The sequence below is a fragment of the Cetorhinus maximus genome, unplaced genomic scaffold (assembly GCF_964194155.1).
Source record: "Cetorhinus maximus unplaced genomic scaffold, sCetMax3.hap1.1 HAP1_SCAFFOLD_431, whole genome shotgun sequence".
Lineage (NCBI taxonomy): Eukaryota > Metazoa > Chordata > Chondrichthyes > Lamniformes > Cetorhinidae > Cetorhinus > Cetorhinus maximus.
The window spans coordinates 263101-288379 of record NW_027596375.1 but is presented as its reverse complement, the minus strand read 5'-3'; the positions used below and the strand labels follow the sequence as shown (position 1 = coordinate 288379).

The 25279-nt window shown below is 44.8% G+C and overlaps 2 non-coding genes and 2 pseudogenes across 2 annotated transcripts; 2 read left to right on the top strand and 2 right to left on the bottom strand.

The window, feature by feature from the left end:
- The first annotated feature begins 2510 nt into the window (after positions 1–2510).
- Positions 2511–25279, top strand: part of LOC144673675 (uncharacterized) — a 35843-nt pseudogene continuing 13074 nt past the window's right edge.
- On the bottom strand, positions 7553–9925 carry LOC144673677 (uncharacterized; annotated as a pseudogene).
- On the bottom strand, positions 15583–15654 carry trnae-uuc (transfer RNA glutamic acid (anticodon UUC)). Its single transcript has one exon. It is a non-coding gene; the product is annotated as a tRNA-Glu (tRNA).
- Positions 18641–18722, top strand: trnas-aga (transfer RNA serine (anticodon AGA)). Its single transcript has one exon. It is a non-coding gene; the product is annotated as a tRNA-Ser (tRNA).

The following is a 25279-nucleotide window of genomic DNA, read 5'->3' as shown; positions in this document are numbered from 1 at the left end:
GGAAAAAAAAAGACCCGTGAGCATAGATAGGACTGGCGGGTGAGTTGGGAGGCTTTATGAATTCACGGTCTCTGCCCTAAACCCTCAATAAGGAACCATCCTTCCAACCACAGATTCGGCCATTTCTCCCGACAACCGCCGCCAGCTTTTTCGGGGGCAAGGAGCAGCAGAGCGCATGTGCGGTCACCATCTTTATAAGGGGCAAGAAGCAGAAGAGCGCATGTGTGGTCACCATCTTTATATGGGGCAAGGAGCAGCAGAGCGCGTGTGCGGTCACCATCTTTATAGGGGGCAATAAGCAGCAGAGCGCATGTGCTGTCACCATCTTTATAGGGGGCAATGTCCAACAGGGAGCATGCGTGAACGCCATCTTTACAGAGGCTGCAGACCCGGATGAATGACCTGCAGGCGGGACAATAAATCAGAGATCGAGTTTGGTGTGAAATCAATGGGTTGTTGTAAAACAGGAGATCAGGGTAACAGTCAGAAACAACAACAACTTCTATTAACATCATAAATCATCCCAGTGAGCTTCACAGGGAAATCATAAAATAAAGTATAACATTCAGACACAGAAGGAGGTGACCAAAATACTTAAATAGTCGCTTGTTTGTACGGAATTTGATTATTAACGAAAAAGCTGTCAAAGCTTTTCCTGTTGCACTCACCAGGACAGACGCAAGAATCCCAAATTTCAAAGGGAACCACAATTTATACTGCACGAGAAAAGGGTGCTGATTGGTTGGCCCGTTGGCTCTGATTGGTTGTTGCCATGGACAATACAGCCAGGAGCTGTAATCCCCTCTGCTTTTGTTTAATTCCACAAAAGACCCCGTGCCTGGACTTGTCCCTTCTGCCTGCAGAGGACAGGTCTCTGTAGATGAACATATGTAGCTTCTAACAAGTGTAAGTGAGCCACATTACAAGCCTGACTGATAATTTTTGAAATTTGGTATTCTTCCCTCTATCCTGATGAGGACAAGATAAAATGTTTTGACAGAATGTCTTTTTTTATTAATACTCAATTGTCTTAAAGGGGGAAAGTGTGGTAGACACAGGGAGAGAATCTCAGAGCTTGGTGTCGAGGGAACTAAAGGCATGGACACTAATGGTGGAGCAATTAAAACAGGGAATGCTAGAATTAGAGCAGTGCAGATATCATAGAGGGTTGTGGGTCTGCAGGAGCCACAGAGAGGAGGCCACTGGGGGATTTGAAAACAAGGATGAGAGTTTTAAAATCGAGTTGCTCCTTGAACGGGAGCCAAGGAAGGTCAGGGAACGGGCCTAGCTGTGAGTGAAGACACAGACAGCAAAAATATGGATGTCTTCAAGGTTACAGAGCGTAGAATGTGGGAGACCAGCCAGGATTGTGTTGGAATGGTCCAGTCTGGAGATAAAAATGGCAGTGATAAGGGTTTCAGCAGCAGATGAGACTCCTGAGACAGGAGAGGTCAGGTGATTTTACGGAGGTGGAAACAGGCAATCTTAGTGATGGCACAGACATGAGGTCAGCAGCTCATCCCGAGATCAAGTGTAACACCGAGGTTGTGAACAGACTGATTTAATCTCAGACTGTTCACAGGGAGGGGGATGGAGTTGGTATCTGGGAAATGGAGATTGAAGCAGGGACTGAAAACAGTGTCTTCGGTCTTCTCAGTGTTTAATTGGAGTTAATTAGTCATCAAGAAGAGAAGCAGGAACCAGAATGGGCCATGAGACTAATCCCAGGTTTAACTCAGAGAGGGAGAGAAGGAAGGAAGGAAACCCTGGGACATTGAGACAAACCACCTTCATAATCGTTCATTAAATCTCCACAAAGTAAGTTTTGGACACAAGGTTAACATTTGCTATTCTGTATGGTTGGTCAGGGGGTTTCAGATTAATGTTTTCTCATGAGCAACGACTGAACTGAATGATCAGACATATTGTCAACTCCAGTTGTAGAAATTTGTTAAAAATATATAGAAATAATTGTCCAAAACTCTGTTTGGATTTCAGCACAGGGAGGAGGGAGAGTGTGTGGGACGGGGATTTGCAGCTTTGGGAGAACAAGAGAGGAAAAAATGTTCCATAGAAACTAGAATTGTCTGTTCTGAATTTCTATCCTGTTCTTACAGTGATGGCTATTGTAAACTCCTTTTACAGAGAATTAGAAGCGGAGTATTTTCAGGCAGGAAACTCAATCCAAACATCACATCAAGATCTTACAGAGTCACTCGATTCATCAGGACCTAAATATTATCATCTTTGAATGTGGACGGAGAAACGTTTGTCTGTTCTTTCTGTAGGGAAAGATTTCAAACTTCAGTGTGACTGGAAAAGCACCGAGACACACACACACCCAAGTGAGAGTGTTCCAGTGAACTGACTGTGGAAAGAGCTTTAACCGGTTATAAAGCCTGAAATAACATCACACCATTCACAGTGGGGAGAAACTGTACACGTGTTCTCTGTGTGGACGAGGCTTCAACTGATCATCAAACCTAGAGAGACACAGGGACACCTGGACCATGGAGAAACCGTGGAAATGTAAGGACTGTGAGAAAGGATTCAATTGTCCATCCAAACTGGAAACCCATCGACGCAGTCACACTGGTGAGCAGCCGTTCACCTGCTCTGAGTGTGGGAAGGGATTCACTCAGTTATCCAACCTGCTGACACACCAGCGAATTCACACAGGGGAGAGACCATTCACCTGCTCCGAGTGTGGGAAGGGATTCACTCGGTCATCAAGCCTGCTGACTCACCAGCTAGTTCACACTGGAGAGAGACCATTCACCTGCACGGTATGTGGGAAAGGATTCACTGGGTCCCCTGACCTGCTGAAGCACCAGCGAATTCACACTAAGGAGAGGCCATTCAGTTGTACTTCCTGTGGAAAGAGATTCAGGACTTCATCGAACCTCAAAGTGCACCAGCGAATTCACACTGGAGAGAGGCCTTTCACCTGCTCCGAGTGTGGGAAAAAATTCACTCTGTTATCCAACCTGCTGAGACACCAGCGAGTTCACACTGGAGAGAGACCATTCAGCTGCTCTGAGTGTGGGAAGAAATTCACTCTGTTATCCAACCTGCTGAGACACCAGCGAGTTCACACTGGGGAGAGACCATTCACCTGCTCCGAGTGTGGGAAGGGATTCACTCAGTCATCCACCCTGCTGAAACACCAGCGAATTCACACAAGGAGAGGCCATTCCGCTGCACTTCCTGTGTAAAGAGATTCAGCCTTCATTCCACCTCAGTGTACACCAGTGAATTCACATTGGAGAGAGAGCTTTCACCTGCTCCAAGTGTGGAAAGGGATTCACTCATTTATCCAACCTATTGAGGCACTAGCGAGCTCACACTGGAGAGATGCTGTTCACCTTCTTTGAATGTAGGAAGGGATTCACTTAGTCATCCCACCTGCTCAGACACCAGCGAGTTCACAAGTGACAGCAGGGATTGGATTCTGCTGTTATTGCTGCTGTTAATCACATCCAGGACTGAACCATGTTCATTCTGACAGTTGTGGTTTGTTTCTATTGCTGTTCATAATCCCTGTAACTGGGCTGAAGTGTCCTGGAATTGCTGTGTTTTTGAGCAGGGGTTTAACATTTACAATCTATCAGTCCTTTGACACCACTACTATATAAGAAGGATTGGAAGATTGTGACCAGAGCCTCCACAAGTTCCATGTGAAGGATGCTGTCTCTGACAGTGCAGCAGTCCCTCAGTGTCACCCTGGAGTGTCAGCCTAGATAATGTGCTCAGGTTTATTAATATTTCCTCTTGTTATTGATGTGGGTCATTAAGAAACAATGGACTCTTATGATGTCATCCAGTCCCAGTGCGATGATGTCATCCAGTCCCAGTGCGATGATGTCATGAAGACTATTCAATACCAGCGGAGCCTTAGTGGTGAAAACAGTTTTGTTCGAGATGACAGCAACTCCATTACTGATAGATCAGCAAATGGAATTAATGGGAAAGAAAGTGAGGCAGCTGATGAACATCAGGAATAGTGTTGTGAATTATGAAGATGAGAAACATGTACAGTATATGTCCCATCTCTCGACACTCTGCCCCATCTCCCGACACTCTGCCCCATCTCCCGACGCTCTGCCCCATCTCCCGACACTCTGCCCCCATCTCCCGACACTCTGCCCCCATCTCCCGACACTCTGCCCCCGTCTCCCGAGCAGCCTGTCTCTACCTCTGCTGAACCCACACAGGATGCACCATGTTGAAACCAGAGGAAAGGACTGGGTGAGAAATTGTAAATCACCAAGGGTGTGCACATGGGGGTTTGACAAAATATTAAGTTTCCTGTTTTTAACAATGAAACTTAAAACACATTGATTGGAACCACTTCCAGCTCTTGTCCATTCTGACATCCCGTGGGCCGGCTCACCCTCTCACTGGGTTCATGCTGAATGTCAATCCAGGCTGGGAGCCATTGGGTGGATGGGCAATGGGTGGATGAGTGGGTGAAGGAATGTTCAGTTCACAGGGAGGGGGATGGGGGAGGGGGGGTTGGTGCTGGTGGTGGGAAGTGTTCATTCTGAAGGAGTCCCACCTGAAACAGTGACCACTAACTTATCACTTTCTAATGGTGATTGACCTGCGGTGTATTTCCCCAGATTTGTTCTGTGCAGTATTTCAATGTTTATGTATTTTTTATCTTTGCGAAAACATGTTCTTGTTCTGACACTGAAATCCAGCTGATTTTAACTCTTGTTAAGTTCAATCTCCATCGAGTGCACAGGAGGACTCAACTGGTCCAAACTTTTTCTGGTATCAATAAACAAAAATCCTACAAGATGTTTATTTGGGGATTTGTTTTTCTCTGAGACGGTCAAACTATGACCCAAAGTTCAGCTTTGGGCTTTGAGCCCGGGCTATGGGGCCCACATACATGGAGCACCATTACCGGATGTCCTTCATCCCCGATTTTAATCACCCCACCATTGGTGGCCGGGCCTTCAGCTGCCTGGACCCTGAGCTGTGGAATTTCCACCCTAAACCTCTCCACCTTTCTCATTCACTTTCCCCCTTTCAGACACTCCTTATAACTGACCTCCTTGACCAAGCAGTTGGTCATCTGACCTAATACGTCCTTATGCCCCTGTGAAACTTCTTGGGACAATTAGAAGCTCGATATAAATATAATTTGTTGCACTTGTTGATGTAATTCAGTCAGACCTGATCACTTATTGAGTCTGTATGAATGTAACTCAGATAGACACAGCTTGTGTCATAGTTCAGTGAGACCTGATCACTTACTGAATGAGTCTGTATCAATGTAACTCGTATAGACACAGCTTGTGTCATAGTTCATTGAGATCTGATCCCTTAATGAGTGAGTGAGTCTGTATCAATGTAACACGTATAGACACAGCTTGTGTCATAGTTCAGTGAGATCTGATCACTCACTGAGTGAGAAAGTCTGTATCAATGTAACTCGTATAGACACAGCTTGTGTCATAGTTCAGTGAGATCTGATCCCTTAATGAGTGAGTGAGTCTGTATTAATGTAACTCAGATAGACACAGCTTGTGTCATGGTTCAGTGAGATCTGATCACTCACTGAGTGAGAGAGTCTGTATCAATGTAACTCAGATAGACACAGCTTGTTGGAACAGACCTGGGGAGAAAGAGGCTCTGAATTAATCACTGGATTTTCTGTTCTCCACAGTTGGGAAAAAGGTGATTCTTTCCAAACATCCAAATGACAAATGAAGTCATTAAAGATGATTTGTTGTTTTGAGCTGAATTATTTGGTAGAATTAGAGTGAAGGAGTGGGATTGACCCACAGGCTGAGTCACCACTTTAAGGACAGGAAGAGAGAGAATCTGGAGAGGGGAAAAGAATTAGTGAATTAGTAGGTGACTGGGCACTGAATCTGGAACAATGAGCAGAGAGGGGGAGGAGTGTGTGGGACAGGGATTTATAGATTTGGTGGAATGAAAGGAGAACGAATATTCCATAGAAACTAGAATTGTCTGTTCTGAGTTTCTAACCGGTACTGACAGTGTTGACTTTTGTAAACTGTGTTTACAGGGGATTAGAGGGAGAGGATTTTCAGATGGGGAAACTCAAACCAAAAATCTCAATAAGATCTTATAGAATCACTGAATGCATACATGACCAGCCTTTGAGTATGGAAGGAGAAATGTTTGTCTGTTCTGCCTGTGGGGAAGATTCACATCATAATTTGACTGGAAACTCACGAACACACAGACACCCGAGTCAGAACATATGTAAGGGTCAAACCTGACATCACTTCTGCAAAAAGTCTGGTTTAGTCTCAGACAGTTGCCAGGGAGAGGAATGGAGTTGGTATCTAGGGATTGAAAACAATGGCTTCGGTCTTCCCAATATTTAATTGGAGGAAATTTCTGCACATCCACCATTGAATATCAGACAAACAGTCTGATAATTTAATAAAAGTGGAGAAGTGGAGAGAGGTGGTGGTGAGGTAGAGCTGGGCACTGTCAGTGTACATGTGATAACTGACACTGTGTTTTCAGATGATGTCGCTGTGGGGAGAATGTTGATGAGAAATAAGAGGAGGCCAAGGCTGGATCCTTTGGGGACACCAGAGACAACTGTGGGAGTGGGAAGGGAAGACATTACAAGTGATTCACTGACGATGGTTAGAAAGAGAAGAATGGAACCAGGAGGGAGCAGCCCCACCCAGCTAGATGACAGTGGAGAGGTGTTGGAGCAGAATGGTGTGGTCAACCTTGTCAAAGGCTGGAGACACATCGAGAAGGATGAGAAGGGATAGTTTGCCTTTGTCTCAGTCACATAGGATGTCACTATTGGCTTTGATCAGAGCTGTTTCAGTACAGTGGCAGAAACCTGATTGGAGGGATTCAGACAGGGAGTTCTGGGAAAGATGGGCACGGATTTGGGAGGTGTGAACATGTTTGAGGAGTTTGGAGAGGCAAGGAAGGTTGGAGATGGGACAGCAGTTTGCAAGGACAAAGCCAAAGGTTTGTTTATTGACGAGGGCTTGATGATGTCAGATTTGAAGGAGAGAGGGACAGTAACTGAAGAGAGAGAACCATTAACAATCTCAGTGGACATGGGGAAGTTGGGTGACCAGCAGTTTAGTGGGAATAGGGTCAATGGAGCAGGAGGTGGGTCTCATGGACAAGATGAGCACCGAGGTGGCATGAGAGGAAATGGGAGCGAAACTAAAGAAAGATGTGGGTTCAGGGCTCAGACAAGGGGGAACTTTAGAGACAGTTTGTCCCGGTGGGTTAGTGGAACGGAGGGAAGCAGCAGAGGCAGCTGATCGGATTGTTTCAATCTTAGTGACAAAGAAGCTCCATGAGCTCCACACACTTGTTGTTGGAGGTGAGGATGGAGGAGACAGGGGGAGAGGGAGAGCCCTTCAAAAGGAACTAATTTGTATGTTTAACACGGAGCTGATTTATTTGACTTTATTCAGAATATTAACAGCTATAACTGGGTTGGAGTTTATTAACATTAGTAGAAAAAGACCCCAATCAACATGGTTCAGTCCAGGACGTGATCAACAGCAAAATCCATTCACTGTTGTCACTTGTGTCTCAGCAGGTGGGATAACTGAGTAAATCCCTTCCCACACTCGGGGCAGGTGAACGGTCTCTCCCCAGTGTGAACTCGCTGGTGTGTCAACAGGTTGGGTAACTGAGTGAATCCCTTCCCACACACGGGGCAGGTGAATGGTCTCTCTCCGCTGTGAACTCGCTGGTGTACTGTGAGTTGAGATGACCACCTGAACCCAGTCCCGCATTGAGAACACCTGAATGCTTTTATAGCACTTCCCGCAGTCTGAGCATTTGAATGGTCTCTCCCCAGTGTAAATTCGCTGGTGTTTCAGCAGGTTAGTTGACTGAGTGAATCCCTTCCCACACACTGAGCAGACGAATGGTCTCTCCCCAGTGTGAACTCGCTGGTGTGCCAGCAGGTCAGATGTCTGAGTGAATCCTTTCCCACACGTGGAGAAGGTGAACGGTCTCTCCACAGTGTGAAGTCACTCATGTTTCAGCAAGTTGAATAGCTGAGTGAATCCCTTCCCACACACGGAGCAGGTAAATGGTTTCTCCCCAGTGTGAACTTGCTGGTGTGTCAGCAGATGGGATGAATAAGTGAATCCTTTCCCACACATGGAGCAGGTGAATGGTCTCTCTCCGGTGTGACTGTACCGATGAGTTTCCAGTTCAGACGGGTAATTGAATCCCTTCCCACAGTCCCCGCATTTCCATGGTTTCTCCCAATTCTCACTGCATTTATGTTTTGACAGAGCAGATGATTGACTGAAGCCTCGTCCACACACAGAACACGTGTACGGTTTCTCCCCAATGTGAACGGTGCTTTTTCCTTCCATGTTCAAAATCCAATGATATTCAGGTTATGATAAATTGGGTGACTCCGTCAGATCCTGATGTGATGTTTGGTTTCAGTTTCCTGACTGCAAATCCTCCCCTTCTAACACCCTGTGGAATTGATTTAAAACAGAAAAAAGGGAGTGAGAGAGAACCCACAAAAACACAAAGGCAGGTTGTGAAATTGAGCTGAATGAATCTGGGAATTTGTGGGGCCGGCACGAGGAAAAAGTAACCATGAAAACTGCTGGATTGTCATAAAAACCCAACTGGTTCACTAATGTCCTTCAGGGAAGGGAACCTGCCATCCGGTCTGGGCCTACACAAGACTCTGGGGTCAATAATAAAACAAGTGTTAGGGGCAGCAGGAGACCACATGGCCCTTCAAGTCTGCTCCGTCATTCAATACGATTGTGGCTTCTCTTGGGCTTCAACTGCACTTTCCCGCCCACTCCCCATATCCCTCGACTCCCAGAGAGACCAAAAATCTCCCCATCTCAGCCTGAAATATATTCAATGATGGAGCATCCACAACTTGCTGGGCTGGAGAATTCTATGTGACAGAAGAAGAAAAGGAGAGAGAGAGAAAGTCAGAGAGAGGAGTGGGAGAGGCAGGGGGTGAGGAGAGGGCTTTTCATAGACCTACAAATAAACCAGAACTTTGACAGAATCTCCCAAACCTTCAACCTCTACGCCCGAGAAGGACCAGGGTAGCAGGTGTTTGTGAACACCATCACCTCCAAGTTCCCCTCCAAGTCACACACCGTCCTGACTTGTCTGACATCCAGTACTGGATGAACAGAAATTTCCTCCATTTAAATATTTGGAAGATTGAAGCCATTGTCTTCAGTCCTCACTGCAAAATCTACTCCCTAGACAGCGACTCCATCCCTCTCCCTGACAACTGTCTGAGACTGAACCAGACTGTTCACAATCATGGTGAAATATTTCACCCCAAGATGAGCTTCCAACCACATATCCACATCATCACCAAGACCGCCTATTTCCACCTCAGTAACATCGCCCGACTCCACCCCTTATTTTTAAATTCCTGTATGGCTGCTCCCTGTTGCTGAAATCTCCTCCAGCATCACAACACTTGAAGATATCTGTGCTCCTCTAATTTGGCATACTGAGTGTTCCTGATTTCTATTGTTCCACATTCGTGCACATTCTGTCACTTTCCAAGGCTCCAAGCTCTGGAATTCACTCCCTAAACCCCTCCCATTCTCTACCTCATTTTCCTCCTTTAAGATACTCCGTAAAACCCACTTCTTTGACCAAACGCTTGGTCACCTGCCCTAATATCTCCTCATGTGGCTCAGTGTCAAACCTTGCTTTGTAACATTTCTGTGAAATGCCTTGGAACATTGTCTTACATTAAAAGTGCGATATAAATACAAATTTTTGTTGTTGATTTTGGACAGAAATCACTGGTCCTTCATCATCACTGGGTGAATAACCTGTAACTCCTTACCTAACAGCATTGTGGGAGCACCTTCACCACACGGACTGCAGCGGTTCAAGAAGGTCAAACATCATCTTCTCCACAGGCAACTGGGGACTGGCAATATTTGCTGGTATCTGTGGAGAGGGAAACAGAGTAAACATTTCAGGATTCGCAGAATGATTTACTGGGAGTAAAAATGCTGCAGAATTTGATGATCAATATAAGCTCAGAAGTGGAATAGAAATGGACTATAGCGCAGGAAAAACAATTCCTGACTATGAAAGATACTGTGGGAAGATAAAGCTGGGAAGCCAGCAGCACATGGTCAGGGGATGGGCAGCAGTGGAAATCTCATTGAGACACAGTCAGCAGAAGTAACAATAAAATACTAACATAACTCAAATAGATCCATTATTAGAGACAGAGGAAGGTGGACTATGGTAGAGAGGTGATCAGGGAGGGCAGAGGTGAAACAGAGCAATGGATGGACATGGATTCAGATCCTCAGTAAAGGAGCCGCACCAGTCCCTGAGACTTGGAACCTCTCACCGAAAACAGAGCACAGCACTAAAAGCTCTAAATTGTAGATGGATGGTGAAAAATACTCACCTCTGAAAGAATATCACCATTTTCAAAGTTAAACTCTCCTGCTGGAGCCTGCAGCTGAAAAGATAGCAGAAGCACTGGAGTCAGAGAAAAATCTCCCAGTTGAGGAAATACCCAGGGAGTGGGACGATGTCACCGTGTAATTGTCGATGTGTGATGATGTCACAGTGTAATTGTCGATGTGTGATGATGTCACAGACACAGAACATCTGGGCCTGTGCAAACCAGTGATCACCACATATTACGAAGGATGTAAGGGTCCTTCAGAGGGGGCAGAGGAGATTTATCAGAATGGGTCGAGGGATGAGGGATTTTAATTGTAAGATTAAATTCAAGAAACTGAGGTTGTTCTCCTCGGAGTTAAGGAGCTTGAGGGGAGATTTGATAGAGGTGTACTGGATTATGAAAGGTAGTTAAATTAAAGCTGTTTCCATTAGCTGATTATGAAAGGATTAAGGGACAGAGATTTAAGATTTTAGGTAAGATCCACAATGTGAGGAAGAGATTTTTTTACCCAGTAACTGAAAATGACCTCAATGTTTACATTCAAAAGCTGGTGCTATTCAGGTCCTGGTGAATCAAGAGACTTTCAGATTTTGTCGTAATGTTTGGTTTCAGTTTCTCATCTCCCTCAAGTATCCCTTGAGTTCCTCCTCTTCTAACATCCTGTAAATGCAATTCAAAAAATCCATCACGGTCAATCCAGGATTGAAATTCAGAAAGAACGTACGTTTCTATTGGTTTGAGTTTGCTGTGTCTAAATCCTCCCATTCTGACCCCCTGTAAAAGGAGTTTCCCAAATCCCTCCCTGTCAGTCCGGGATAGAAATGCGCAACATTCTCTCCTCCTGCTACCTGCACCAGGATGACCGCGCATGCGCCATGCTGCACATTGCCCTCTATAAAGATGGCGGCCGTTACCCCGGGCCTGGCGAAGGGAGAAATCCAGAATTTTTCGGCCCGTTCTCTGCAAACACAAGACCGGTACCTTGTTCTTTGGGGTCTGCGGCCTGCACTGTCTCTTTATGAAGCCTCCCTGCCCACTCCGCTGGCTCCATTCCTCCTCACACACCCACTAACTCTGTTAGTTTGCTCCACTCGACATTCTCTAACCCGCTCTGAGCAGCTTCAGTCACAGACCAGCACTGCGCATGCTCATGGTCCGACCGCAATGCGCATGCCCCACCTCTATCACATGCGTATGGTGCTGCTGTTGTGAAGATAGGGCACATTCTGCCCCGCAGCGAATGCTGGGTGGTCGCTCTGCCATTGAAAGATCACGTTGCAGAACAGAAACCTCTGTCCTGTAATCAGAATACGATGGGTGCAATAGGGGCAAGACATAAAATTGTTGAATCAATGATACAGCGGCCAAATTGCTCCAGGGTCCACCGCAATTCTCGCCTGGATGCAGAACAAACCCCGACAGTTAGATCTGAACTCAGTGTAGTCTCAGCAGATGGGGTGAGCTAGTAACATTTCCCCCCTTACATGGAACATTTACACCATGTCTTGCCAGCATCTCTGCTCTGATTGTGGATCAAATCTTTTGAACTTTTAAAGTTGGAGTGTTAACGTGTGGGCAAACTGAATAAAGCCCTTTGCACAAGTGAAGTATCTGAATGGTCTCCCACCACCAAGACTGGGTTGCTGTGTCAGTAAATGGGATGAGAGTGAATCCCTTTCCAATTTTAACTGGTGAACAATCTGTTTACAGTGTGAGTTTACCTACACATTTTCAGCTCAGACATGGGTTTCGAAATCGACTGGTAATGGGTTCCACATTCTTAGCACCACATAAGAAAAAGGAACAGGAGTAGGCCATTCGGCCCCTCAAGCCTACTCCGCCATTTAATAAGATCATGGCTAACCTGATAGTCACCTGAAATCTGTATCCCACCTATCATTGATAACCTATCATCCCCTTGCTTCCCAAGGATATATCGACCTCTGCCTTAATAATATTCAATGACTTTGCTTCCACAGCCTTTTCAGGAACAGAGTTCCAAAGTTTCACGACCCTCTGAGAGAAAAAAAATCGCCTCATCTCCATTTCAAATGGGTGACCCCTTGTTTTTAAACAGCGATTCCGAGTTCTAGATTCTCTCACAAGAGGTAACATCCTCTCCAAATGCGCCCTGTCAAGTACCCTGAGGATTTTTCTGTTTCACTGATCAGGTAAAGTAAAGCAAAATACTGCAGATGCTGGTTATCTGAAATAAAAACTGAAAATGCTGGAATTCTCAGCAGATCTGGTAGTGACTGTGGAGAGAGAGACACGGTTTTCATTTCAGGTCTGTAACCTTTCATCAGAACTGCACTGCATCTAAAATGTTAATCATGCCTCTCAATCCAAAGATGCTGCCAGTTGTAGTAAGGGAACTCAAGAAGGAAATGAAAATCCCCTTTGAGGAATGTAATCCAATGCGAATGAAGGGTGAACTGCCCGACTGACCAGAGACAGTCAAGGCACCTTTCCCTTCTTTAAGACGCTGGAACAGTGACTCTAATGTTAACAGTGAAATTAACTGATTTGAGACATTGAAAGGATTCTCGTTACTGCACATCAGGAATTCAAAACTAATATCGGCTTCGGGACAATCAGAATACTTGGTAACAGTCAAGACAATGAAAGGCTCGAAGGGAGATGGCACCGGTTGTAGGGGAGCTGGTTCCCGGTGACATGGATGTGTCTACAGTGGGTGGGATCAGACTGTTTCCATGTATCCACAATGAATGTCCCACCCTTTATTTTAGAAGAGTAAAACTGATAGAGCGCAACAACAATCTGGGTAGTGGCAATCTGAAGATTAGACTCACTGACACCCCGGTTGGGATACCTTGTCAGTTAGGTTTGTGTAAGTGTCTGTGACGCAATTGGTCAGCGTGTTTGCCTGTTAACTGAAAGGTTGGTTATTCAAAACCACCCGAGGGGGTGAAGGTTTTTATTGTTTTTCCCCCTCATCACCAATCATTGCCATACAGTTCCAGGTTGTCACTGGGTACTTGGGCTGCAAGATATCCCCAAACGGTGGCAGGTCTTTTGTTGTCCAGTGAGCTCCCACAAAAACAGCTTCTTTTTAAAATTACTTTTTCTGTCAAATACAATGAGAAAAGATTTGGACCCATTATGTACCTTCATCTAACCCATTAGAAATCCATGAAATTGTTGGAATCAAACGAAACCCATCAATTATTCTCTCTTCCTCAGCTCCACAGTGAGTGAGACAGGGAAAAGCAGCAAAGCAGCAATATTCCGGCCCCGCACTCTCCCATCGCCCGCTACTAGCAGAAAGCGGCGACTGCACCGTCAGTCAGCGGGTTACTACCCATCCCTGGAACGCGAGAACCTCCAATCCGGGCCAAACCTCCCAATACACCGAGCACAGACTCAGGAAAACGCAGGTAGATTATATCCCGGTCACTAAACCTCCGAGCAGCATTTACAGAATACCCGAGTGAGTGAGTCACAAATAAAAGTCACACAAACTTTCTAAACTTTTCACTGTAAAATTCCTTCATTTTATTGAAAAGCTGACTGTTGTGAATCTGAAAATGAGCTCGATAGGATTTGTGTTACCAAGTGACTTGTTTTCCATTGTTTGTCCATCAGGTTTGGATTTCAATTTGTGTTGGATGTTGATGCGAATCTGATTTCAAAATGAGGACACAAAGCAGCCAAATATTAAAGGCAGGAGAAAGTGCTGAGGAAAATCGATCACAGTTCTTGGAAGGAGGTGCAGCTAAGAAGTAGAAGATGTGAATGATGTTATTGATGATTGAGGGGAATGCATTGCAACTTTGGGGCATTTGTAGGCCGATTGTGTTCCACACTTTTAAATTCCGACCAAGCTGAGGTATCAGGTAGAAAGCAGCAGGTTTAGCCATGTATGTTGAGATACGAAACAATTCTTTTCCTTCCTGGCTAGCTCAGTCGGTTGAGCGTGTGACTTTTAATGTCGGGGTTGTGGGTTCGATTTCCATGCTGGTGCTGTAATACTTTAACGATCTGAATAAGAGCCGTACGGACTGGAAACATTGGCCCTGTTCATCGCTTCAGCTGCTGATTTTTCCAGCATATTTTGCTTTTGTTTCAGATTTCCATCATTCGCAGTAATTTGCTTTTATCTTTTTACTTTGAAATCTTGCTGCTTAAATAAAACAACAACTAATCACTGCGGCTCCTGTGAAACTTACAAGGCAGACATTCATCACTGAAAGCAACTGACACACGTCAAATTCAAAGTACTTTCATGTCGCATCTCTTTCTGCTTCTGTCTCGCCCCCAGCTCCCTCTGCCCGTCCAGCTCCCAGGTCAATTCGCTGCTTGATGCAGACACAGTCGATTCGTAGGAATTGGTAAAACTCGTGGGTAAAGAGACACCTGGATCTCACCTTCCTGGTTCTCCCAGATACTAATTACAGGAATGTGCACAGTGCCGATTATCCACAGTCACTCTCCTCCCAGTTGTTCAGCTGTTTAAATGATTTTCACACTGGCTTTCAATGTGAAGAAAGCAGAGCTGTGATCAGTTGATATTGTTCAACAGATGTACTGCAGGAAGGTACATGACAGGCCGATGGTAACAGTGTTCTTTGGATGCGGTGAGCTCCAGTGAAGGATTGGCACCATTAATGTGTCGCTCAATTAGTCTCGTGATAAATCTCGTGCTGGAAATTACAAGAAAACGCGCTGAATTTGCTCCGTGTTTTAGTTTCAAAAGAGCCGAAAACAAGGTAAGAAAGTACATCTCGCTAGAGTCAGTTATAAAATGGCAGAATGACCCGTGCTGTTGGGAAACATAAAATTATAGAAAGTCACAGCGCAGAAAGAGGCCATTCGGCCGGGCGTGCTGCTTTCAAAGAGCAGTAGTGATTGTTTGATCTATCAGGATTGATATTTGTGCCAGTGCAAACAGTAGGCAGCAAAATTCGTTCTTCTCCCACCCATATTTTGCGTCACACCAACATTTCTATAGTCAGTGCTTTGCAACCAGCCCTTCTCCTCCTCTTCCTTCATTCCCTCACTCCACTTGAACCAAGTGTGATGTTTTCCAGCTCTTGAGGTGCCCTTAAACCCTCACTCCTCTGATTCTGGTGGGGCTTTTAAACGTTTACAAACAATGAATAATCAACACTCGTTCCAAAAAACGAAATAACTCAACATTCCCTGACCGGGAATCGAACCCGGGCCGCGGCGGTGAAAGCGCCGAATCCTGACCACTAGACCACCAGGGAAGTTGGGCTGATATTTTTCGATTTGGCTTATCTACGCTGCTTTTGCCTATTGTTTTCCAGTTCAGATTTCTTTCACCTCAAAACTGCCTGTTTCGGTTCAAGATAAACGACTTCTTCAGCCAATGAAAACAACGGTTGCTGTGATCTGGAACATGAAATCGACAGTGAGGTGAAATAGCCCCACAAGCTGCACATGCGCAACTTTCAATTTCCAAAACTCGCTGTTGGTCCAATGGAAGCGCCGATTCCCAGTCACTGGACATCAGGGAAACGACCAATAAGGCTTGACATTTGGATTAGGGAGGCAACTTTTGACATTTATTTTTCATTCCCGACCTCCTTCAGAGACAACTTTCTCCGACTAATTGGTCTGTTTAGGTTGAACACAAGCGACTTCTTCACCAATGAGAAAAACAATTGCTGTTAGCTGGAACATGAAATACTTTCCTCCTTTAAGACAGCTGTTATAACCTCCCCCTTTGAACGAGCTTTTAGTCATCTGACCGAATATGTGGCTCAGTTTTACACTTTGTAATATAATGATTCTGGGGAACGCCTTGTGACGTTTCATTAGGTTAAGGCGCTTTATAAATATAAGTTGTTGTTGTAGGATATATATATAGAGAGAGCCACTCTCCTGTTTTATCGTTCACGCTGATACTTTTCTCAGCGACATTTTAACATGAATTCATACAACTAATGTGAATCAAGTTTGCGACGTTAAAAACGTTTTAACCCCCTCAGGGAACTGAACCACATTGACAGTCGCAGAGGAGCAGACACAGAGAGATATACACCGAGAGTGACAGAGGCCTAAGGAGAGACACACACCCAGAAAGCAAGGGTGTTATCAACTTGGCTCAGTGTTTGTTCCATTTCCGAAAGCAAATTCCCTGAATGCTGACAAATGAATGGGAATCAGAAAATACGGACGTATTTTGATGGGTTTCCTTCTAATTAACTGATAATTCGTTTGGTTAAAATCAACAATGGTGAAAACTTTAGTCAGCAAGATTCCAACCCTTGTGCTCATGTTTACAAAAATTTAAATTATCGTGATTTCGCTCACACTCATCTAAACAAGCTTGGATAATGCTCTGGTCAGGTTTCCAACCGCAGCTCCATCATATGTGAAGTGAATATGACCCCCACTCGCCTCTATAAACCCTGCGCTGTAAAGATCCCAATGGAGCTGTCTGGAATGTTAAACTGTGACGTCATGCAGCAGCACTTTGGGTCTTTGTTTTGAAGAAATGGAATTCGGCTGTTCTCATTAGGAATGCTGGAGACAGACTGATCAACAATGTCATCATCAATTGGCACAGCGCAGTAAGAGGACCTTCCATCCATCGTGTCTATGTCAGTTTTGTACAAAGAGCTTTATAATTTATGACAATTTCCTTCTCTTTCTCCTTAGCCCTGCACAATTCCCATTTGGAAACTCCATGTTAAGAAAACCAATATTGAAAGCTTCAGCTCGTTCCTCACCTGAGCCAATACGTACTACTTGCTTCAGGCACTGACGTTTGCAGTGAAGGAGAACAAAGCAATATAATTTACAGGCTAGCCTGGATCTTTTTTTATTCATTCACGGGATGTGAGATCCGCTGTCTAGGTCAGCATTTGTTGCCCATCCTTATTTGCCCTTGGGAAGGTGGTCTGCCTTCTTGAACCGTTGCAGTCCATGTGGTGTAGGTACACCAACAGTGCTGTTAGGAAGGGAGTTCCAGGATTTTGACCCAGCAACAGTGAGGGAACGATGATATATTTCCAAGTCAGGATGGTGAGTTACTTGAAGGGGAACTTCCAGGTGGTGGTGTTCCCATGTGTCTTCTGTCCTTGTCCATCTGGCTGGTAATAGTCGTGGGTTTGGACACTGGTGTCTCAGGAGCCTTGGTGAATCCCTGCAGTGCATCTTGTAGAAGGCACACACTGCCGCTACTGTGCGTCAGTGGTGAAGGGAGTGAATGTGGATGTGGTGCCAGTCAAGTGGACTGTTTTGCCCAGCCTCTTCAGTGTTGCAGGGGCTGCCCAGGCAAGTGGGGAGAATTCCATCACACTCCTGACTTGTGCCTTGCAGATGGTGGACAGGCTTTGGGGAGTCAGGAGGTGAGTTACACGTTGCACGATTCCTAGTGTCTGACCTGATCTTGTAGTCACTGTGTTTATATGGCCCGTCCAGTTCAGTTCCTGGTCAATGGTAACCCCCAGGATGTTGATAGTGAGGGATTCAGATATGGTAATGCCATTAAACATCAAGAGCGATGGTTGGATTATCTCATGTTGGAGATGGCCATTGCCTGACACTTGTATGATGCGAATGTTACATGCCGCTTGTCAGCCCAAGCCTGGATATTTCCCACGCCTTGCTGCATTTGGACATGGATTGCTGCAGTATCTGAGGAGTGGGGCATGGCTGAACATTGTGCAATCATCGGCAAACTTCCCCACTGACTGACCTTTAACAACAACTATCATCTTCCTTTGTGCTAGGTATGACTCCAACAAGTGAAGAGTTTCCCCTGATTCCCATTGACTCCAGTTTTGCTAGGGCTCCTTGATGCCACACTTGGTCAAATGCTGCCTTGATGTCAAGGGCTGTCACTCTCACCCCATCTCTGGAGTTCTGCTCTCTTGTCTATGTTTGAACCAAAGCTGTAATGAGGTCAGGAGCTGAGTGGTCCTTACGGAACCCAAAAGGGGCATCAGTGAGCAGGTTATTGCTAAGTCAGTGCCGCTTGATAACACTGTTGATGACCCCTTCCATTACTTTACTGGTGATGGAGAGTAGACTGATGGGGCGGTTATAGGCTGGGGTGGATCATTCTCACTCTTTCATTCCCAGTTTGGTAGAAAGAACGAGGAGAGACATGATAAATTGCAGGGTTTCGGGGAAAAGGTTGACAAGATGGGCAGAAAGACCGCTTTCACTGCTGTAACCATTGTATGAATTCATATAAATAATGCGATAATCAGGGCAACTTCTGTAGTCGTGGCCGAGTGGTTAAGGTGATGTACTAGATATCCAGTGGGGTTACCCCACGCAGGTTCGAATCCTGCTGACTACGTTTTCCATTACTTCCAATTTTGACCGCGCGAATTAATGATCGATGAATCGAGGAAAAGAGATCCAAACACATCCGTGGTCTCTTATTTCCATTCATTTCTCGGCCTTCTGCAAATCTCCAGTCGGAACTGGAAAAAAAAATTAGCCAATTTGGTGACATGATTTCATTCTGGCATGTGTCTCTCCTTAGGCCCGTCAGTCTCGGTGTATACCTGTTTGTGTTCCTCTGTGTGGGTCAATGTGGTTCAGTTCCCTTAGGAGGTGAAAACATTTTTATGAACACAAATTGTATTCACATTAGCTATGCAAATTCACATTACAATGTTATAGTGAAAAATATCAGGATGAAAGGTGCAAGAGGAGTTTGTCTCTTTCTATATATGGACTACAACAACAAATTATATTTATAAAGCTCCTTTCACCTAATGAAACGTCACAAGGCGTTCCCCAGGAGCATTATATAACAAAGTGTGACACCGAGCCACATACTCGGTCAGATGACTAAAAGCTCGGTCAAAGGGGGAGGCTCTAAGAACTGTCTTAATGGAGGAAAGTATCGATTTCATGTTCCAGCGAACAGCAATGGTTCTTTCATTGGCTGAATACGTCACTTGTATTCAACCGACATAGACCATTTGGTCAAAGAAACTTGTCCTTGGTGAAGTTTGTAAAAGTAAACTCCACTACAATTTGGCGGCCTATAAACAGCGCCCACCAATGTTTGCTGCCTCTCGCTGTTTCTTAGCTCCACCCAAACTGATTCTACATCTTGATCCTTCAATCTAAGATCCTCTTTCACTAATGTACTGATCTCGTTCCTTGTTTACAGCGCGACCCCGCCTCGTTTTCCTTTTTGCCCATTCTTCCTAAATGACGAATATCTTTGAATATTCAGATCAACCAATCACACTGTTCTTTGAAAGCAGCACACAGGGCCGAATGGCCTCTTTCTTTGCTGTAACTTTCTGTCATTTTATGTTTTCTAACACCACGGTTAAGATGAACTTTCTTATCTTCCATGTGATGCTTTGAATTCAAGACAATTAGCAAATTCAGCGAGTTTTCTTATCATTTTGAGCACAGAATTTGGAACTGGACTCGTTGAACGACATTTAAATGGTCTCAATCGTAAGAAGCAGCTCACTGACTCCAAACAGGCACCGTGAGCGTCAGCCTGTTGTGTGCATTCTTGCTGTACATTTTCTGAGCTATAAGCTAATCACAGCTCCACTTTCTGCACATTGAATGACAGTGTGAAAATAAGCACAATTTCAAATCTTAACTATGCATATTAGTGATTTTCTTTGTGTGCCAATGTGGTTCAGTTTCCCACTTTCACCAACCAAACATTATCCACGTTAGTTCTCTGACTTCATATCAGCAAAAAAAAAAGCAGTTAACAGGACATTTCTCTCTTTATTTTGAGTGGAGACTGTTCAGCAACTAAACTTCTGGATGTTACAAAGCAGAGGATGATTGAAGTTTTCACATGATCTCATTAAGTAGCTGAGAATGCTCGAGGGGCCGAATGGCTAATTCCTGATCATTTTTTTAATATTCTAAATCAGTGTCAATGTTGGTGAAGACAATGTTTGTGTCTAATCTGAATGTGGTAGTGAGGCCGAGCGAGATCAGCCGCTGGTTCAGGTTTCGATCTCTCTGGTGATTTGGGTTTTACTCCCACTGCTGCCAAACTTTCTGGTGGTTTGTTATTTGAGGCGCTTCCCAAAAACTCTCCGTGCGGTGAAGGAACAGCTGAGCTGTGCCGTGTTGTATTTCAGTTGGAAGAATAAGGAGAGACAGTGTAAATCCCAGGGTGACTGGGAAAAGGTGGGGCAATGGCACGGACTGGAAGACCTTCTTTCACTGGAACTCGCTGTTTTCATTCTATTATTTTAAACCAACAACATGCAGCCTTTACCCAGTTGTCCTGGCCGAGTGTTTGAGGCGTTTTTCCACGTGGTTCCAATTCTGCCAACTCCCCTTCTTCTCATTCCTGATTGACACAAACTGTCAGCAGAATAAATTATCAGTCAAATGAAAAAGAAAACCACCCAAACACCCCCGTGTTTCTGGCTTCAGTTCATCTGCAAACATTCACTACATTTGGAGTCTGAAATGGAACAATAATTGGCCAAGTTGGTGACATCCTTGCTTTCTGGGTCTTTGTCTCCCCTTCGGCCTCTGTCACTCTCGGTGTATGTGTCGGTGTGTGTTCCTCTGTGTGTGTCAATGCGGTTCAGTTCCCCGAGGGGATGGACACATATTCACCATCACAAACTTGATTAACATTGGTTGTGCAACTTCATATTAAAATGGCAAAGAGAAAAATATCAGGATGAACGATGCAAGTGGAGTTTACAATGTTTGAAAGGAGGTGCAGCAAAGAAGCGGAAGATGTGAATGATGTTATTGATGATTGAGAGGAATGCATTATTACCTTGTGGATTTTGTAGGTCGATTACCTTCCACAGCTGAAATTCAGAACAAGCTGAGGCTCCAGGAGGAAACCTCCCTGAATTTTCACATGGGAAATAACGCGCGTGCATGCCCGGCTCGGCTGTGACAGAGACAGGGCGGGCAGAAGACCCTCTTTGTCTGCTGTAACCATTCTATGAATTCATATAAATAATACAGGCTTACTGCCAAGATCTGTAGTCGTGGCCGAATGGTTAAGGCGATGCACTTCAAATCTATTGGGGTTACCCCGCGCAGGTTCAAATCCTGCCGTCTATGTTTTCCATTATTTCTGATTTCAACCATTGATCCCAGAAACAGTAAATGGAATCGACATTTTCACAACACCTGCAGTAGCAAAGTTTGACCAGTGGATGGCAGTGAAACCGTGATTGCTCACATCACATGAAGCAGGCGCTGTCTCAATTATTACTGCATTTGGCACTGTCTCTGTTCATGTTAAATTAGACGCCGTTTCTGTTTCTATTGCACTAGGACATGTCTCTGATCATATTAGAGAAGGTCATCTCTCAGTTGTTTCTGTAATTGGCTCAATCTCAGTTGTTTATGTACTGGGCTAGGGCCACAATACAGTTGGCACTATCTCAGTCATGACTGCACTGAAGCAGGTCTCGACTAGAGTTACAATAGGCCATGCCCCAGTTGGCACTGCACTAGAGCTTGTCTCTGGTTATAGAAAACTAGAACATGTTTTTATTTGCATTTCACAAGACTCTGTCTCAGCTATTACTCCAGGAGAACCTGCCACGTGTCTATCAAACTGGACCCTGTCTCAGTTAATGCTGCACCAATACATGCCTCCATTCATATCACACAATTCCCTGTTTCTGTTGTTATTGTCCTTTATCATGACTTTGTTATTTCTGGACTTGTTCATGTTTCTGTTCTTATTGATCTTGTACATTTGCTGGTATTTACTTCACCAGGCACTGCGTCAGTTGATATTAAAAAGAGCCCTGAATTATGTGAAGCTCCACTAGACCCTGTATCAGTTTTCTTCAATTGGATCCGGTCTGTGTTATTACTACGCTAGGCAGGTTCGTATTACACAAGATCCTGTCTCAATTATTACTGCACTCGGCACTGCCTGACTTATGTTTCACTAGGTCGGGGCCCTGCTTATAATGCACTCAATCATGTCCGCACTTATATTCCGCTATTTCAGAACAAGTTACACGAGACTCTGTATCACACTCGAGCTTGTCTGTCTTTTTAATTAAGATGGATCCTGTCTTTGCAGAGACTTTGTCTTTGTACCTCTGTCTCTGCTTCTATTCCACTCTCCCTTTCCCTGTTTTTACTCCACGAGATCAGATCTGTCTCTCTTACACTGGCGGCAGTCTCCGTTATTACGACTTAGACTCTCTCTGGGAAGCAATTACCCTGAGCCCTGTGCCTGTAATAACTGCCCTATTTCACTTGATGTTGATCCAGGCCCTGTATCAGTAAATATTGCACTCGCCCCGTCTCCACTATTACAGCAGTAGAGCCTGTCTATGTTAATATAGCACTGGTCCTCGTCCCTGTTATTCGTGCACTAGGTCACGTCTTTGCTTAAGTAACATTAGATGCTTTCTCTATTATTACTGCACTGGTAATGTCTCTGCTTAAATTGCACCAGGCCCTGTCTCAGTAATTACCACACCAGGCTCTGTCTCTGTTGTTGCTGCACTATTCTATGTTTCTATAAGGTGGACGTTGAGTTGCAAATGGGCCTCTAACTTTGGCCTAAAACTTCAGATTTCTCATTGTCTGTTTGTTCTGCGCAGCTCCAGATATTCATTTTCATTACAGCCAACAGTGTTACATATGAGACATCGCCTGTTCTGTGTGTCTATATGAAAAGAAATCATGCTGCACAATTGCACAAAGATAAAAGATTTATCCTCACCAGAATGTTTCATTTTATTTTTTTTTCTCTTATTCAAACTGTAACTACAGATCGTCTAATAACGTAAATATTCATTGGTAGTATATTCTGTTGTGTGCTCTTGTTTAGAAATTCCTGTCATACCAACCATTTCTTTGCTAAGACCATACTCACTGAATGTCTGTCATCTCTCTACCTGAGCGTCTAACTCACTGAAACTTATTGTTCTCTCTCTCAGATAAAAGCAAAATACTGCGGATGCTGGAAATCTGAAACAAAAACAAAAATACCTGAAAAAACTCAGGTCTGACAACATCTGTGGAGAGGAATAGAGTTGACGTTTCGAGTCCGTATGACTCTTCATCAGAACTAAGGAAATGGAGAAATGCGGTGAAATATAAGCTGGTAGTCGAGGGTGAGACAGGTAGAGCTGGATAAAGGGCCAGTGATGGAGGCAAAGAAGAGTTGTCATAGACAAAAGGACAAAGGGGTGTTGATGGTGGTGATATTGTCTAAGGAATATGCTAATGGAGACATTAAGAGTAGCAAGCAGGACAAGCTAGTGACAGATGGCCCTAGTGGGTGTGGGGTAGGGGAAAGGGATCGAAATGGGTTAAAATGTGGAGATAAAACAATAGATCGAAATAAATTTTAAAATAGGTATGAAAAGAAAAATACATTTAAAAATATATATATAAATTATTGGAAAAAGGGGGATCGGAAAGGGGGTGGGGATGGAGGAAAGAGTTCATGATCTAAAATTGTTGAACTCAATATTAAGTCTGGAAGGCTGTAAAGTCGGAAGATGAGGTGCTGTTTCTCCAGTTTGCGTTGAGCTTTACTGGGACATTGCAGCAGGCCAAGGACGGACACGTGGGCATTCTCTGCGTCAGTGTGTGTGTGTGTGTATACATTTGCATATGTGAGTGTGCGCCTGTGTGTGTGTCGGTGGTGTGTGTGTGTCAGTGTGTGTGGTGTGTGTCTCTGTGTATCTTCGTGTGTATATGTGTGTGTGTGTGTCTGTGTCGGTGTGTGCGTGTCTGTGTGTTTTGTATCTGTTCGTGTGTCTGTGTGTGTTTCTGTATGTGTCCGCGTGTTTGTGTGTGTGTGTGTGTGTGTGTGTCTTTGTGTGCTTCTCTGTCTGTGTATGAGCGTGTGTTTCTGTGTGTTTATGCGTATTTGCGTGTGTTTGTGTGTGTGTGTCTTTGTGCATGTATGCATGTATGTCTGTGTGCACCTGTGTATGTCTGTGTCTTTGTATGTGTGTGTGCCTGTGTGCATGTTTGTCTGTATGTATGTATTGGTGTGTGCCTGTTTATGTGTGCGCATGTGCGTCTGTGTGTGTCTGCCTCTTTGTGTGTGTGTGTGTGTGTGTTTGTGTGTGAGACACGTCATATTGTTTGCAATTGAATTTCACAATGATCTTCATCATCCTTGCATTCATGAAAGATGACGGACATGCAACAAACGAATCTATTCAGATGGGTTGTCTCCAGGTGCTGCACAGTTTCTGATGGCTGAGCTTAATCCTTGAGGGGCAGTTTCTGTCACAAGTGACTCACGTGAAGCTACAAATGATGTTCTGGGTTGTTGTTTCCAGTCTTGCCGTCTGTTGCCAAGCCGCTGTAGTCATTGCGATGCACAACAGTCCACAGGAAGTATCGCCATCTTCCTCCGTCATCATCTAGTGAAATTCATGTAAGATAATCGCTAATTAGGGCCTCCAAGTCACGCTTGTGAGTGTCATACAAGCAGAGCTTTGGGCGTCTCACTGTCCGCCTGGCCCTTAGCAATGTGGCCACCTTCCATCCTGTAAACAGGCCCGAGCCATCCAACCTCCCTCTGTTTGCTGAGCCTAACAGACTTGGAAGCTCTGTCTTTGTGAGGACTGCCGCTTCCTGATTGTGTCCCGACAGGAGATACCCAATAACCACCGCACACAGTGCAGATGGAAGTTGCAGAGTTTCTTTCCATGATTGGTGTAAGTCCTCCTTGTTTCACAGCCAGACAAGGTACTGAGGACACAGCCCGAATACACCATCAGCTTGGCCCCAAGGGTCAGCTTGATGTTAATTCATGTACGTTTCATGAGCCAGGTGATATCTGTTTACCCCGTGTGTGTATCAGGAACTGCATCAAGGAGCAGACTGTCTGTCACTGTGGAACTTGGGGAGCAGTATTAACCAACCACTTCCAGCCGGGTGTTATCT